The 15,879-nt window shown below is 47.3% G+C and overlaps 1 protein-coding gene across 1 annotated transcript in view; it reads right to left on the bottom strand.

The window, feature by feature from the left end:
• Positions 1–15,879, bottom strand: part of LOC138286972 (uncharacterized) — a 248,419-nt gene that overhangs the window by 158,085 nt on the left and 74,455 nt on the right. The gene's annotated exons all lie outside the window — the stretch shown is intronic.

Raw genomic sequence — 15,879 nt, 5'->3', positions numbered from 1 at the left:
CAAATCTGACGGAGAAAAATGATTAAGCCATGAAATAAACTACAAATTATAATAAAGACAATAACGACTCTGAATCTTTTTTATAAAGCCAAGGGTAGACACACTCAATCTTTCTCTACAAATTTGTCAATACAAAGGATGAATAGGTCCAAGTCACAAAGAAGTGGACTACCCCCGGGACAGTGGTAATTTATTAGAGGAGGAAAGTGCTGAAACGTAGCACATAATAATATGTGGAGAGGGCAAGGCTTCTGGCTGTCACAACCTAAGCAGCCATAAAAAGACACTGGGGGGGGAGGGGGCGGGGAGAAGAGGGTTGTGGAGCCCAGAGAAGGAGTTCAGAACTTTGTGCCTGAGCAGCCATGCTTATCCTACACAAAAATATAAACATGAGGCTTCTGAAGCCGCCTCCCCTGTCCTGGAGAGGTTGCGAAATTTATAATGGATTTTAATAGTAGAGCCTCCTCAAACAAACTTGAAACTTACTCTGTGTAGGGGTTTACAGCTCACTTTAGTCTCACATCAGTCTTCTCCAGGTGACTATGTAAAGAGTGCCGATATGGCGTCGGTGTGGTCAGAGTACCATTTATTTTTAGCTGCTGAGCAGTCCGTCAGGTCATTCCACTCGGAGTACTGACATTAGACCATTTATGAAGCACTCCCTGGCGTCTTGCTATCTCCTACCTATGCAATTCTACTATAGCTTCTAAATCCACATATATTGGGATGATCTTGTTTTTCAGGGTATTCCCTTCGATATTTTTGGTGGCTTCCTTCTAGAGCATGTACATAATGACCATTTTGTAACTTTATCTTACATTTAGGTCTTCTGCCAAAAATGGTCACACCTGGCTATATGCCAAGGGACCCAGATGAGGGGCTCTTGGGTGTTCTTCTGAAGCTCTATGTACCTTCAGCTCCATCCATCTCTAAATCATAAGTGTTTGTACTTGAAGTTTTAATGTTTTTGGACAATATTTTGAAGAAGTCAAACATCTAGCGGGCTGTGCTATCTTGCTTTCCAATCTATATATTTCGAGCTTCCTTTTAGGCTGTAATTACCCACTGGGATTATAAGGGAACCAAAGAGCTTACTGTCAATCATGGATGGCGTTAAAAATGTTTCTCTTTAGGGAATGCAACTCTCTATCCCTGCAGAGACAGGTAAGTACAAGGGGGTCTCATAATACGACCTGCCTCATTAATACTCTTTAGGCAGGCCATTTTGTGACTACTTGTGAAATAACAATCGGAATATGACTTATTGGTACATAGGTTATGTTAGAAGATGCAAACAAGCAGTCAGTGAGCAAACAGCCCATCCTGGTATGCAGACAGATATCAGTGCACTACAGGAGATCTAAGGTTTTACCTTGATTTATATGTTTGGCCATATTTTCCTGTGTGAATTGCAAAATCTTTAAAATGTATAGAAGAGGGGGCGGGGCCAACAGTCATGGCCGCGTGGATGTAATTCACTGAGGCTCCGCACTTCCCTGCAAATCATTGAGACAATGGCTCCTATAAAACCAATGCTGGTCCCTGTAGGAGGCTGGACTGGCTTGTAGTGAGTACCAAGGGGTACTTGCACCTTGCACCAGACCCAGTTATCCCTTATTAGTGTATAGGGTGTCTAGCAGCTTAGGCTGATAGATAATGGTAGCTTAGCAGAGCAGCTTAGGCTGAACTAGGAGACGTGTGAAGCTACTACAGTACCACTTAGTGTCATATGCACAATATCATAAGAAAACACAATACACAGTTATACTAAAAATAAAGGTACTTTATTTTTATGACAATATGCCAAAGTATCTTAGAGTGTACCCTCAGTGAGAGGATAGGAAATATACACAAGATATATATACACAATAGCAAAAATATGCAGTACAGTCTTAGAAAACAGTGCAAACAATGTATAGTTACAATAGGATGCAATGGGGAAACATAGGGATAGGGGCAACACAAACCATATACTCCAAAAGTGGAATGCGAACCACGAATGGACCCCAAACCTATGTGACCTTGTAGAGGGTCGCTGGGACTATTAGAAAATAGTGAGAGTTAGAAAAATAACCCTCCCCAAGACCCTGAAAAGTGAGTGCAAAGTGCACTAAAGTTCCCCTAAGGACAAAATAGTCGTGTTAGAGGAATAATGCAGGAAAGACACAAACCAGCAATGCAACAACTGTGGATTTCCAATCTAGGGTACCTGTGGAACAAGGGGACCAAGTCCAAAAGTCACAAGCAAGTCGGAGATGGGCAGATGCCCAGGAAATGCCAGCTGCGGGTGCAAAGAAGCTTCGACTGGACAGAAGAAGCTGAGGTTTCTGCAGGAACGAAAAGGGCTAGAGACTTCCCCTTTGGTGGACGGATCCCTCTCGCCTTGGAGAGTCGTGCAGAAGTGTTTTCCCGCCGGAAGGACGCCAACAAGCCTTGCTACACGCAAATCGTGTGTTTGGCGTTTTTGGACGCTGCTGGGGCCCAGGAGGGACCAGGAGGTCGCAAATTGGACCTGAAGAGAGAGGGGACGTCGAGCAAGACAAAGAGCCCTCACTGAAGCAGGTAGCACCCGGAGAAGTGCCAGAAACAGGCACTACGAGGATGCGTGAAACGGTGCTCGCCGAAGTTGCACAAAGGAGTCCCACGTCGCCGGAGACCAACTTAGAAAGTCGTGCAATGCAGGTTAGAGTGCCGTGGACCCAGACTTGGCTGTGCACAAAGGATTTCCGCCGGAAGTGCACAGGGGCCGGAGTAGCTTGCAAAGTCGCGGTTCCCAGCAATGCAGCCCAGCGAGGTGAGGCAAGGACTTACCTCCACCAAACTTGGACTGAAGAGTCACTGGACTGTGGGGGTCACTTGGACAGAGTCGCTGGATTCGAGGGACCTCGCTCGTCGTGCTGAGAGGAGACCCAAGGGACCGGTAATGCAGATTTTTGGTGCCTGCGGTTGCAGGGGGAAGATTCCGTCGACCCACGGGAGATTTCTTCGGAGCTTCTGGTGCAGAGAGGAGGCAGGCTACCCCCACAGCATGCACAAGCAGGAAAACAGTCGAGAAGGCGGCAGGATCAGCGTTACAGAGTTGCAGTAGTCGTCTTTGCTACTATGTTGCAGGTTTGCAGGCTTCCAGCGCGGTCATCGGTCGATTCCTTATCAGAAGGTGAAGAGAGAGATGCAGAGGAACTCGGATGAGCTCATGCATTTGTTATCTGAAATTTCCCCAGAGACAGAGACCCTAAATAGCCAGAAAAGAGGGATTGGCTACCTAGGAGAGAGGATAGGCTACTAACACCTGAAGGAGCCTATCAGCAGGAGTCTCTGACGTCACCTGGTGGCACTGGCCACTCAGAGCAGTCCAGTGTGCCAGCAGCACCTCTGTTTCCAAGATGGCAGAGGTCTGGAGCACACTGGAGGAGCTCTGGACACCTCCCAGGGGAGGTGCAGGTCAGGGGAGTGGTCACTCCCCTTTCCTTTGTCCAGTTTCGCGCCAGAGCAGGGGCTAAGGGGTCCCTGAACTGGTGTAGACTGGCTTATGCAGAATTGGGCACCTCTGTGCCCAACAAAGCATTTCCAGAGGCTGGGGGAGGCTACTCCTCCCCTGCCTTCACACCATTTTCCAAAGGGAGAGGGTGTCACACCCTCTCTCAGAGGAAGTTCTTTGTTCTGCCATCCTGGGCCAGGCCTGGCTGGACCCCAGGAGGGCAGCTGCCTGTCTGAGGGGTTGGCAGCAGCAGCAGCTGCAGTGAAACCCCAGGAAGGGCAGTTTGGCAGTACCAGGGTCTGTGCTACAGACCACTGGGATCATGGGATTGTGCCAACTATGCCAGGATGGCATAGAGGGGGCAATTCCATGATCATAGACATGTTACATGGCCATATTCGGAGTTACCATTGTGAAGCTACATATAGGTAGTGACCTATATGTAGTGCACGCGTGTAATGGTGTCCCCGCACTCACAAAGTTCAGGGAATTGGCTCTGAACAATGTGGGGGCACCTTGGCTAGTGCCAGGGTGCCCTCACACTAAGTAACTTTGCACCTAACCTTTACCAGGTAAAGGTTAGACATATAGGTGACTTATAAGTTACTTAAGTGCAGTGTTAAATGGCTGTGAAAATAACGTGGACGTTATTTCACTCAGGCTGCAGTGGCAGGCCTGTGTAAGAATTGTCAGAGCTCCCTATGGGTGGCAAAAGAAATGCTGCAGCCCATAGGGATCTCCTGGAACCCCAATACCCTGGGTACCTCAGTACCATATACTAGGGAATTATAAGGGTGTTCCAGTAAGCCAATGTAAATTGGTAAAAATGGTCACTAGCCTGTTAGTGACAATTTGAAAGTAATGAGAGAGCATAACCACTGAGGTTCTGGTTAGCAGAGCCTCAGTGAGACAGTTAGGCACCACACAGGGAACATATACATGCACACCTATGAGCACTGGGGCCCTGTGTGACAGGGTCCCAGTGACACATACATATAGGCCACAAACCTATGAGCACTGGGGTCCTGCCAAGCAGGATCCCAGTGACACATAACAAACATACTGAAAACATAGTGTTTTCACTATGAGCACTGAGGCCTGGCTATCAGGATCCCAGTGAGACAGTGAAAACAGTGACAAACACCCTGACATACACTCACAAACTGGCCAAAAGTGGGGGTAACAAGGCTAGAAAGAGGCTACCTTCTCACACAACCCCCCCCCCCCCCAAACGAAGGACAATAAGGCTAACCTTGGCCAGTTGAGACTTTATTTTCTAAGTGGTGATAAGTAGAGAGTAGCTCTGCAATAGACTGGTTACTCCCTTTATCATCCACTATATGGTTACTTCCCTGTGGGGATGTAAACCACCCTGTTTCAAGTTTTTTAGCTAAGCAACAATGTGAAGATGTATTTTCAGAGTTTCTATCAGTAAGTTTTAGTTTAGAGCAGTGGGAATTGTCCACTGAACCTATTTGTAGTGATGGAAATGCCAGACAGGGATGCTGTCTCAGAAAAGCCATAGCTGGGCAAAAACTTTGTCCATCTGGCTGGAAGAGAGAACAGGGATGCTGTTTCTCTTGAGTTGGAGCAGGGCAGGGATGCTGTCCTATGAGCTCCACACTAGGGCAGGGATGCTGTCCTAAGTGTTGTGAGGTAGTGCAGGGTTTCTGCACTAAAGTTTCTCTGGGAGGGTTGGAGGGATGCTCCATGTTAACTAAACTGGTGCTGTTTTTCTCACCAATGTTAGTTATCCCACAGAGAGGTACTTCCACCTCAGGGAGTCCAGCTTTGCCAGCTGATGATTCCCTTGGAACAGGTGCCACCCCAGGAGAGGTTTCTCCCACCACAGGAATAGTATCCTGAATGGTAGGGTGGTTAGGGGATACTGTGATACCCTTTTTACCTGTTGATGGAGAGGGATCCTGAGTTTTCAGGCCTTCTCTCCTTTGCTTTTTCATTTCACTTGAAATGAGAGGGAACAATTCCTCAGGGATGCCCAGCATGGCTGCATGGGCATAAAACTCTACATAAGCCCAACCTGAGGCCTCTAGGTCATTACCTAAGAGACAGTCTACAGGTAAGCTAGGTGATACCACCATCTGCTTAGGGCCAGTAACTCCACCCCAACTAAACTGAATTATATCTAAGGGAAGAAACTTAGTGGAGTTATGGACATCAATAATCTTATACTGTTGTCCAATGATGTGTTGTTCAGGAGGCACTAGGTTTTCAGTCACCAAAGTGAAACTGGCACCTGTGTCCCTGTAGGCCAAGGCCTCAACACCATTTATTGAAACTGTCTGCCTGTACTTATCCATTGTAAGGGGACAAGCAGCCAGTGTGGCAAGGCCAGTGCCACTAGGTGTGACAGAAACTGTCTTGGGACTGATTACATCAGTTTCCACTATGGACCCATAAGTGAACCCAACTACACCCTTTGCTTGACTGTTGCCAGCAGTCCCACCACTAGTACCACTACTGCTAGGGGCACTAGAGCTTGATGTATTAGTGGTGGTAGGCTCAGGGGGTTTACCTGGACAGGACTTATCCTCTGGCCTATGGCCTCTGTTTTTACACACAAAGCACCAAGGCTTTTTAATGTGTGCAGGTTGGGAAGAAAAGGAAGAATTTGTTTTATCCCCACCCTCTGAAGAGTGTTTAAGATTTGAAGTGGGATCTTTGGTTTTACCCTTATCCCCATGCTTATCTTGAGATTTTTCACCATCTTTCTTCTTATTGCCATCTTTGTCACCCCCTGTATGAACTTCTCTGTTCACCCTTGTTCTGACCCATTTGTCTGCCTTCTTTCCCAATTCTTGGGGAGAGGTCAGATCAGAGTCTACCAGGTACTGGTGCAACAAATCAGACACACAATTATTAAGTATATGCTCTCTCAGGATTGTGTTATACAGGCTTTCATAATCAGTAACTTTACTGCCATGTAACCACCCCTCCAAGGCCTTCACTGAATGGTCAATAAAATCAACCCAGTCTTGTGAAGACTCCTTTTTGGTCTCTCTGAACTTTATCCTGTACTGTTCAGTGGTTAAGCCATAACCATCCAGGAGTGCATTCTTAAGAACTGTAAAATTATTGGCATCATTTTCTTTCACAGTAAGGAGCCTATCCCTACCTTTTCCACTAAATGATAGCCATAGGATAGCAGCCCACTGCCTTTGAGGGACATCCTGTACAACACAGGCCCTCTCAAGTGCAGCAAACCACTTGTTAATGTCATCCCCCTCCTTATAAGGGGGAACTATCTTGTGCAGATTCCTGGAATCATGCTCTTTTGCAGGATGCCTATGGGGAATACTGCTGCTGCCACCATGGGTATCTAAACCCAACTTCTGTCTTTCCTTCTCTAATTCAAAAGACTGTCTATCCAAAATCAGCTGTTGCTTCTTGAGCTTCAGTCTGGTTTGTTCCACTCTCAATCTATTGAGCTCCCTTTCTAACAATCTGTCATCAGGGTGGGTGGGAGGGACATTTCTAGATACAGAGGTATGATGGGAATGAACAGAAGGAGACCTGTCCCTTACAGAGGGCACCCTAACAGCTTGGCTAACAGTATAATGTGAGAGCACACCATCAGTATGGTGTGATTCAACCTCTGTACCAACTATGCTAGACTGTCTAGTAATGGGCAGGCTGAGAAGTTTCTTTCCTGAATCTTTTCCTGGGGGAGTCCCTGAATCAGATTGGGAACTATTAGGTACTTTTTCAACAGATGGGCCACCTCTGGCCTTATCCTGTTCTCTAAGCATGTTAATTAACAGTTCCAAGGCAGGATTCTTCCCTACACTCAAACCTCTCTCTATACAGAGACTCCTTGCTCTTTTCCAGCTAAGGTTGTCATATGCAAGTTTGGACAGATCAACACTTTGGCCTGTGCCAGACATTTTTTAGAGAGAGTTAAAGTGATAGAGAAAGAGACAAAAGTTTTTAGAACTTTTTGGAAAGACAGAAAAAAACTTTTTCAACTTTTAAGAACTTTTTGAAAGTTTAGGAGTACTTTTCAGCACTTAGAAAAGAGTGAAAAGAGGAAATGCAAAACTTTTTGGCTATGTGTATATACACTGACCTTGTTTTGTATATTTTTCTCTTATGAAAAGTACAATGACAAGAGTGGTAAGTAGTCTCAAGCACTTATCCCACCACTGCACAACCAATGTAGGAGGCTGGACTGGCTTGTAGTGAGTACCAAGGGGTACTTGCACCTTGCACCAGACCCAGTTATCCCTTATTAGTGTATAGGGTGTCTAGCAGCTTAGGCTGATAGATAATGGTAGCTTAGCAGAGCAGCTTAGGCTGAACTAGGAGACGTGTGAAGCTACTACAGTACCACTTAGTGTCATATGCACAATATCATAAGAAAACACAATACACAGTTATACTAAAAATAAAGGTACTTTATTTTTATGACAATATGCCAAAGTATCTTAGAGTGTACCCTCAGTGAGAGGATAGGAAATATACACAAGATATATATACACAATAGCAAAAATATGCAGTATAGTCTTAGAAAACAGTGCAAACAATGTATAGTTACAATAGGATGCAATGGGGAAACATAGGGATAGGGGCAACACAAACCATATACTCCAAAAGTGGAATGCGAACCACGAATGGACCCCAAACCTATGTGACCTTGTAGAGGGTCGCTGGGACTATTAGAAAATAGTGAGAGTTAGAAAAATAACCCTCCCCAAGACCCTGAAAAGTGAGTGCAAAGTGCACTAAAGTTCCCCTAAGGACAAAATAGTCGTGTTAGAGGAATAATGCAGGAAAGACACAAACCAGCAATGCAACAACTGTGGATTTCCAATCTAGGGTACCTGTGGAACAAGGGGACCAAGTCCAAAAGTCACAAGCAAGTCGGAGATGGGCAGATGCCCAGGAAATGCCAGCTGCGGGTGCAAAGAAGCTTCGACTGGACAGAAGAAGCTGAGGTTTCTGCAGGAACGAAAAGGGCTAGAGACTTCCCCTTTGGTGGACGGATCCCTCTCGCCTTGGAGAGTCGTGCAGAAGTGTTTTCCCGCCGGAAGGACGCCAACAAGCCTTGCTACACGCAAATCGTGCGTTTGGCGTTTTTGGACGCTGCTGGGGCCCAGGAGGGACCAGGAGGTCGCAAATTGGACCTGAAGAGAGAGGGGACGTCGAGCAAGACAAAGAGCCCTCTCTGAAGCAGGTAGCACCCGGAGAAGTGCCAGAAACAGGCACTACGAGGATGCGTGAAACGGTGCTCGCCGAAGTTGCACAAAGGAGTCCCACGTCGCCGGAGACCAACTTAGAAAGTCGTGCAATGCAGGTTAGAGTGCCGTGGACCCAGACTTGGCTGTGCACAAAGGATTTCCGCCGGAAGTGCACAGGGGCCGGAGTAGCTTGCAAAGTCGCGGTTCCCAGCAATGCAGCCCAGCGAGGTGAGGCAAGGACTTACCTCCACCAAACTTGGACTGAAGAGTCACTGGACTGTGGGGGTCACTTGGACAGAGTCGCTGGATTCAAGGGACCTCGCTCGTCGTGCTGAGAGGACCGGTAATGCAGCTTTTTGGTGCCTGCGGTTGCAGGGGGAAGATTCCGTCGACCCACGGGAGATTTCTTCGGAGCTTCTGGTGCAGAGAGGAGGCAGGCTACCCCCACAGCATGCACAAGCAGGAAAACAGTCGAGAAGGCGGCAGGATCAGCGTTACAGTGTTGCAGTAGTCGTCTTTGCTACTATGTTGCAGGTTTGCAGGCTTCCAGCGCGGTCAGCGGTCGATTCCTTATCAGAAGGTGAAGAGAGAGATGCAGAGGAACTCGGCTGAGCTCATGCATTCGTTATCTGAAGTTTCCCCAGAGACAGAGACCCTAAATAGCCAGAAAAGAGGGTTTGGCTACCTAGGAGAGAGGATAGGCTACTAACACCTGAAGGAGCCTATCAGCAGGAGTCTCTGACGTCACCTGGTGGCACTGGCCACTCAGAGTAGTCCAGTGTGCCAGCAGCACCTCTGTTTCCAAGATGGCAGAGGTCTGGAGCACACTGGAGGAGCTCTGGACACCTCCCAGGGGAGGTGCAGGTCAGGGGAGTGGTCACTCCCCTTTCCTTTGTCCAGTTTCGCGCCAGAGCAGGGGCTAAGGGGTCCCTGAACCGGTGTAGACTGGCTTATGCAGAATTGGGCACCTCTGTGCCCAACAAAGCATTTCCAGAGGCTGGGGGAGGCTACTCCTCCCCTGCCTTCACACCATTTTCCAAAGGGAGAGGGTGTCACACCCTCTCTCAGAGGAAGTTCTTTGTTCTGCCATCCTGGGCCAGGCCTGGCTGGACCCCAGGAGGGCAGCTGCCTGTCTGAGGGGTTGGCAGCAGCAGCAGCTGCAGTGAAACCCCAGGAAGGGCAGTTTGGCAGTACCAGGGTCTGTGCTACAGACCACTGGGATCATGGGATTGTGCCAACTATGCCAGGATGGCATAGAGGGGGCAATTCCATGATCATAGACATGTTACATGGCCATATTCGGAGTTACCATTGTGAAGCTACATATAGGTAGTGACCTATATGTAGTGCACGCGTGTAATGGTGTCCCCGCACTCACAAAGTTCAGGGAATTGGCTCTGAACAATGTGGGGGCACCTTGGCTAGTGCCAGGGTGCCCTCACACTAAGTAACTTTGCACCTAACCTTTACCAGATAAAGGTTAGACATATAGGTGACTTATAAGTTACTTAAGTGCAGTGTTAAATGGCTGTGAAAATAACGTGGATGTTATTTCACTCAGGCTGCAGTGGCAGGCCTGTGTAAGAATTGTCAGATCTCCCTATGGGTGGCAAAAGAAATGCTGCAGCCCATAGGGATCTCCTGGAACCCCAATACCCTGGGTACCTCAGTACCATATACTAGGGAATTATAAGGGTGTTCCAGTAAGCCAATGTAAATTGGTAAAAATGGTCACTAGCCTGTTAGTGACAATTTGAAAGTAATGAGAGAGCATAACCACTGAGGTTCTGGTTAGCAGAGCCTCAGTGAGACAGTTAGGCACCACACAGGGAACATATACATGCACACCTATGAGCACTGGGGCCCTGTGTGACAGGGTCCCAGTGACACATACATATAGGCCACAAACCTATGAGCACTGGGGTCCTGCCAAGCAGGATCCCAGTGACACATAACAAACATACTGAAAACATAGTGTATTCACTATGAGCACTGAGGCCTGGCTATCAGGATCCCAGTGAGACAGTGAAAACAGTGACAAACACCCTGACATACACTCACAAACAGGCCAAAAGTGGGGGTAACAAGGCTAGAAAGAGGCTACCTTCTCACAGTCCCCAACAACCAAGGCTGTTGAGCGGAGGAACTGGGGCAGCCCGGACTGACCCGTGTTGCTGTCAGGAAATCACTGCAAGAAGAAATTCCTGTAGTGCCCAGACGAAGCAAAAGGCAACATGGGGGACGCAATGCAGCGCTAGAATCTCTAGACCAGAGTGAAGCAGAAAACCGACGCCAACAGAAAACACCTCCATGTCCCCGGACCACACAAGCAACTCACCCCCAGGATGCTGTGCCAGAAACGCTATGGGAGAACTGACTCGCTGCACCTTTGCCTGACTTCAGCATGGCGCCTGCCTTGAGGAGATGAGCACAACCACTCGAACCTGACTGGGGGCCCGTGCGGCATGAATAGGAGGTGAGCGGGGTACTGAAGCACCCAACTGCATGATATGTCTGCCAGACAGCCCCACTACACTGCAGATGGGGGGAAGCGACTCGGCCAGGGACGTTACTAGAAGCAGTGCTTGATCTCCTACTATTGAGACTTGCATGTGCCTGGCACACAGGCCAGAGCAACTCTCTGAAGTATGCCCTGCACTTCTTGGAAGCTTGGGCCTTGACAACCCTCCTTGAAGGGCCTTTAAGAGTACACCTACACATTTGGAGCCATCGCCCTCACCTCTTAAGTGTGAACTGGGATCCCTTCGCCTTACTCATCTATTACAGGCTCCATGAATGTTCCACCCTCCCCATACTGGGATATCGTAAAGAGTCGAGGATGAGCGGGGGACCCGAGAAGGGCCCCCATTCTGCTGCCCTCCTCCCCCTTCCCCGCTACCACACCATCGGCCCATCGAGTCTTTGGACTATGCATTACTGGCCCCACCTGCTTAGCAACCAATACATACGTACGCCCCTGAAATTCTGCATTATTGCCAAAGCCAATCTCTCTCTACAGTGCCTATTCAAGAAAGCCAAATTCATATTGCTCTCCCGGATTCAGCCCACTAATATTGGAGGCTCTTAGGACCAACAGCCTCTATGCTACCGAAGAAGGCCCTGTCAAATACTGTCACTAGCTACTTCACCCAGTCAACAGAGATGAGTCGAGAAAATACCGGAGGAGAGATGGCACTGACAAAAGATGACCTCCTAACCTTGCTCAGACACTTTAAAAAAGAAATCAGGGAAGAACTATGCACAGACCTAAACTCATCACTAAATACTCTAAGGAAGGATATCAACACCCTTCAAGCAGACGTTGACTCAGTGGGGGCCAGGGCTCTAGACCCTGAAGCAAAATATCTGGACCCGGGTGGCTCCTCTGAAAAATAACATTGAACCTATATGCAACCAACTGCAGATGGCCCTCCTCAAATGCGAAGACTTAGAAAATTACTCTAGGCGTGACAACAGTCCAGTGAGGGGCTTGGAGGAAGGGGCCGAGGGTGTGGATTTAGAGACATTTGTGGTGGGGTTGTTTTCAAACCTACTGGGAGATGGTCATCTGGAGGTGCGACTGGAGCGGGTCCACAGGGTTGGACAGCAGAAATCATATTAGCAAGGAGAAAGCAGCTAAAACCAATCACAGACCATTTGAGAAAGGAACAAGTGAGATACAGATGGGCATACCTGTTCGGCATAGCCTTTGATCTACATAACAAATTGTGCCACTTCACCAAGGTAAAAGGAGAAGCAACTCTGCTGGGTTTAAACATCTCTGACACTCAGAGAGAATGGAACAAGGAGTAACCAACCCTCAGACCAACCACGAGCTAAAACAAGCAGACAATGGCAGCAGCAACACAAGGGACGATGTTCAGGCAAATGAAGGAACAAGGTTTTTCCCTCTTGAAGCTTCAAGGATAACTATGAAGGGGGGCTGGCGATGAAATTGACTCCTACTTTTTGCGACTGGGGGTGGTGGAATCTGGCCTCCCCTTCCTGTACTCCACCTCTCTGGTCTTATACGGATGGCCCCCCCAGGTCAGGAGAGCTGGTTGAACTATAATTTCCATCAAAGTGGTCACACCTGACAGTCCTTGGACATTAAAGGTCCTATTCAGCTGGAGCCTGAGTTTTTCAACAAAACTATTTGACCCTATGAATTGCGTCTGCGGACTTGGACCAAATACACCTTCAACCGTAGATTTGAGATTGTGGCCTTACAGGAAACCCACTTGAAACACACTGAAGAACACAGGTTAAAACACAAAACCTACCCTCCGATTTATAGATCATCAGCCACTTCTAAACATAACGAGGTGGCCTTGCTATTCCGCTCCCCTCTTAAATTTCAAACATCTAATGTAAAAACTGATAAGGAGGGAAGGGTGCTGATGGGAAAGGGTCTCATACATGGACGTAAATGTACAATAGCTACGATCTATGCTCCAAACTCGAATCAGACAGAATTCCTGATTTCCTTTCTCAACCAACTAGTGGCGTTTGCCAATGGAGAGATAATAGTCCTGGGGGATTTCAATCTGGTGTGGGACCCAGAGTTAGACCTTACTTATCTACAGAGGTCGCAGGAAGGTATCTTCACTCACTCCTTGAAGCACAAATTCATTCAGCTAGGCCTCCTGGATGCCTGGCGTCTGCCCCCCCCCCCCCCCCACTACTAAAGACAACACTTTCTTCTCACATAGGACCTTCTCCCAGCTTGATCAAATCTTTGTAAGCCAAACATTACAGCTGGATATTTGATCTGCTACTATTCATTCTATAACGGTCTCCGATCATGCAATGGTGAAAGTCACCTTGGACTGGTCATTTCCAGGACCTTCCTTTCGCAGGTGTTTTTTTCCGGCCCCTGACCCAAGACCACCTCCTTCTTGATGAACTTAGAATGACTATTAGAGAATACTTTCAAATGAACGATCCTCAGGACACTAATTTGGCTACAAGTTGGGACGCTTTAAAGCAGTGATACGTAGAAAATGCATATCACTCATGACTACTCTTATGCGGCAAAAGACCACGGAGTGGTTAGCACCTTCAAGTAGCAAAGGCCCATAAAGACTCCTCTACTCGCGCCTTACAGTGGAAAATGACTGCACTCAGGGGTAAAGTTACAGCTATATATGCCAGTAGAGCAGAACTTACTCTTCTGCGCCTTAGACAGACCACATACGAGAAGGGGTACAAAGAAGGCACCCATTTAGCCTGACAGTTAAGAAAGAAGCAGAAAACAGACTATATAGGTCCAATTCAAACTCTGTCCAGGGAATTGACTTACACAGAAGAAGGGAAAGCATAGTCCTTTCGAGATTTTTATAAGAGGTTATACTCCAGACAGCCAGGGTCCACACACACACACACACACACAAAACTCAAGTATTTGGCCAACACCACGCTTCCTAAACTCTCAACAGCCCAACAAGAACAGCTCGATGAGACAAAGTCCAAGATGCAATTGACTCTCTCAAACAACATAAATCCCCAGGTCCAGATGGGCTTACGGCTCAGTTCGGAACTGACCTGGTTCCTCATTTGACCAATCTGTTTAACTATGTTGCAGAATTGTGAGCTGTCACCCCATTCATGGGAGAAGCCTTCATACGAGTGATTCCAAAACCCGGAAAAGATCTGAGCACTTGTTCCCCATACAGGCCGATGGCTTCGTTAAACTTAGATGCAAAACTGTATACCAAAATACTAGCTAAGAGGCTTGAGAACATCATACCAGACTTGATCCATCCAGACCAATCGGGCCTTATGGAGGGGCGGCAGACTCACAACAATCTCCGGTGAGTGACCCACCTTATAAAAAAAAGTCTCTAAGAAAACGATTCCTGCAATACTTCTGGCTTTAGACACCAAAAAGGCATTCAACCGAGTTGACTGGTCATTTCTCTTGCACACATTAAGGCATTTTAAGTTTGGGGATAGATTTATGACACAGATACAGGCCATTTATGCTCAACCTTACACGAGAGTCCTTGTTAATGGACTAGCCTCTTACTACTTCTCACTGGAGTGATGTACACAACAGGGCTGTTCTCTCCCCCCACTAATATTTTCCCTCAGTAATTAATCTTATGCTGCTACAATTCAGGAGTCCCCACTCATCCAAGGCATCCCTTTCGGGTCAACCAATCATAACATTTCACTGCAGACAATGTCCTTCTTACATTACCTTCCCCCCACACATCCCTGATAACCCTACAAGTAGAATTGAATGAGTTTGAACCAGTGGCATGATTCAAGGTTAACCTCACCAAATCCTTCTTCCTCAACCTGGCAGTCCCTATTGGTGGATATAGAGAGACTAACTCTCAATACGCCTTTCTGCACGGCAAAAAGAGAGATTACGTGTTTCTGGGTTAGGCTCATACCACAGGTGGAAGACCTATATAAAGCTAATCAGCCCCCACTCTTACGCCAGCTACAACAAGATCTGAAGAAATGGGCCCCCTATACTTAACCTGGTTAGGTTGAATAAATGTTATCAAAATGACAGTCTTTCTGCGCCTTTTATATCTCTTTCAAGGACTTCCTGTGGAAGTTGACAGGAAGTTATTTATATCACTGCAATCAATGCTCACGGCCTTCATTTGGTAGAAGCACAGAGCCCCTCTACCAAATGAACTTCTGTCCCTACCCAAAATGGCAGCCGAATTAACACTACTGAATTTCCCCTTTTATTACTAAGCAGCACAAATTTGAGTGATTACAGAGTGGTCTATAAAAGAGTCAGACAAATACTGGCTCCATATGGACAGGGCGATTGCAGCGAGATTGATATGGGACCTCCTTTGGAAGTCTAAACCCAATCGCCCCCTTAACATCTACCTGAGCACTCCAACTGAAACCACACTGAAAGAACGAGACGAGGTTACTAGCAGACATAAATTGACAACTTTTCATTCCCCACATACACCTATTCACTTTAACAAAGACTTTCTGCCTGCTCTAACCCCAGGCGCCTTTGGAGCATGGCGGGAAGGGGGTGTCTACCATCTGTGACTTTTTCCAGGGTTGGGCCATCCTTGCGTTCGATAACTGATGCCGGAACTTCAATTTACAAGCCACTGAGATATACCACTACAATAAACTCAAACACTGAGTAACACTTCCCGAGATTCGGCAAGCAGTCACAAGGGAATTACTTCAACTAGAGAAGTCTACACATACACA

The sequence above is a fragment of the Pleurodeles waltl genome, chromosome 4_1, assembly GCF_031143425.1.
Source record: "Pleurodeles waltl isolate 20211129_DDA chromosome 4_1, aPleWal1.hap1.20221129, whole genome shotgun sequence".
NCBI classification, from domain to species: domain Eukaryota; kingdom Metazoa; phylum Chordata; class Amphibia; order Caudata; family Salamandridae; genus Pleurodeles; species Pleurodeles waltl.
This window is presented reverse-complemented; position numbering and strand designations above follow the sequence as displayed.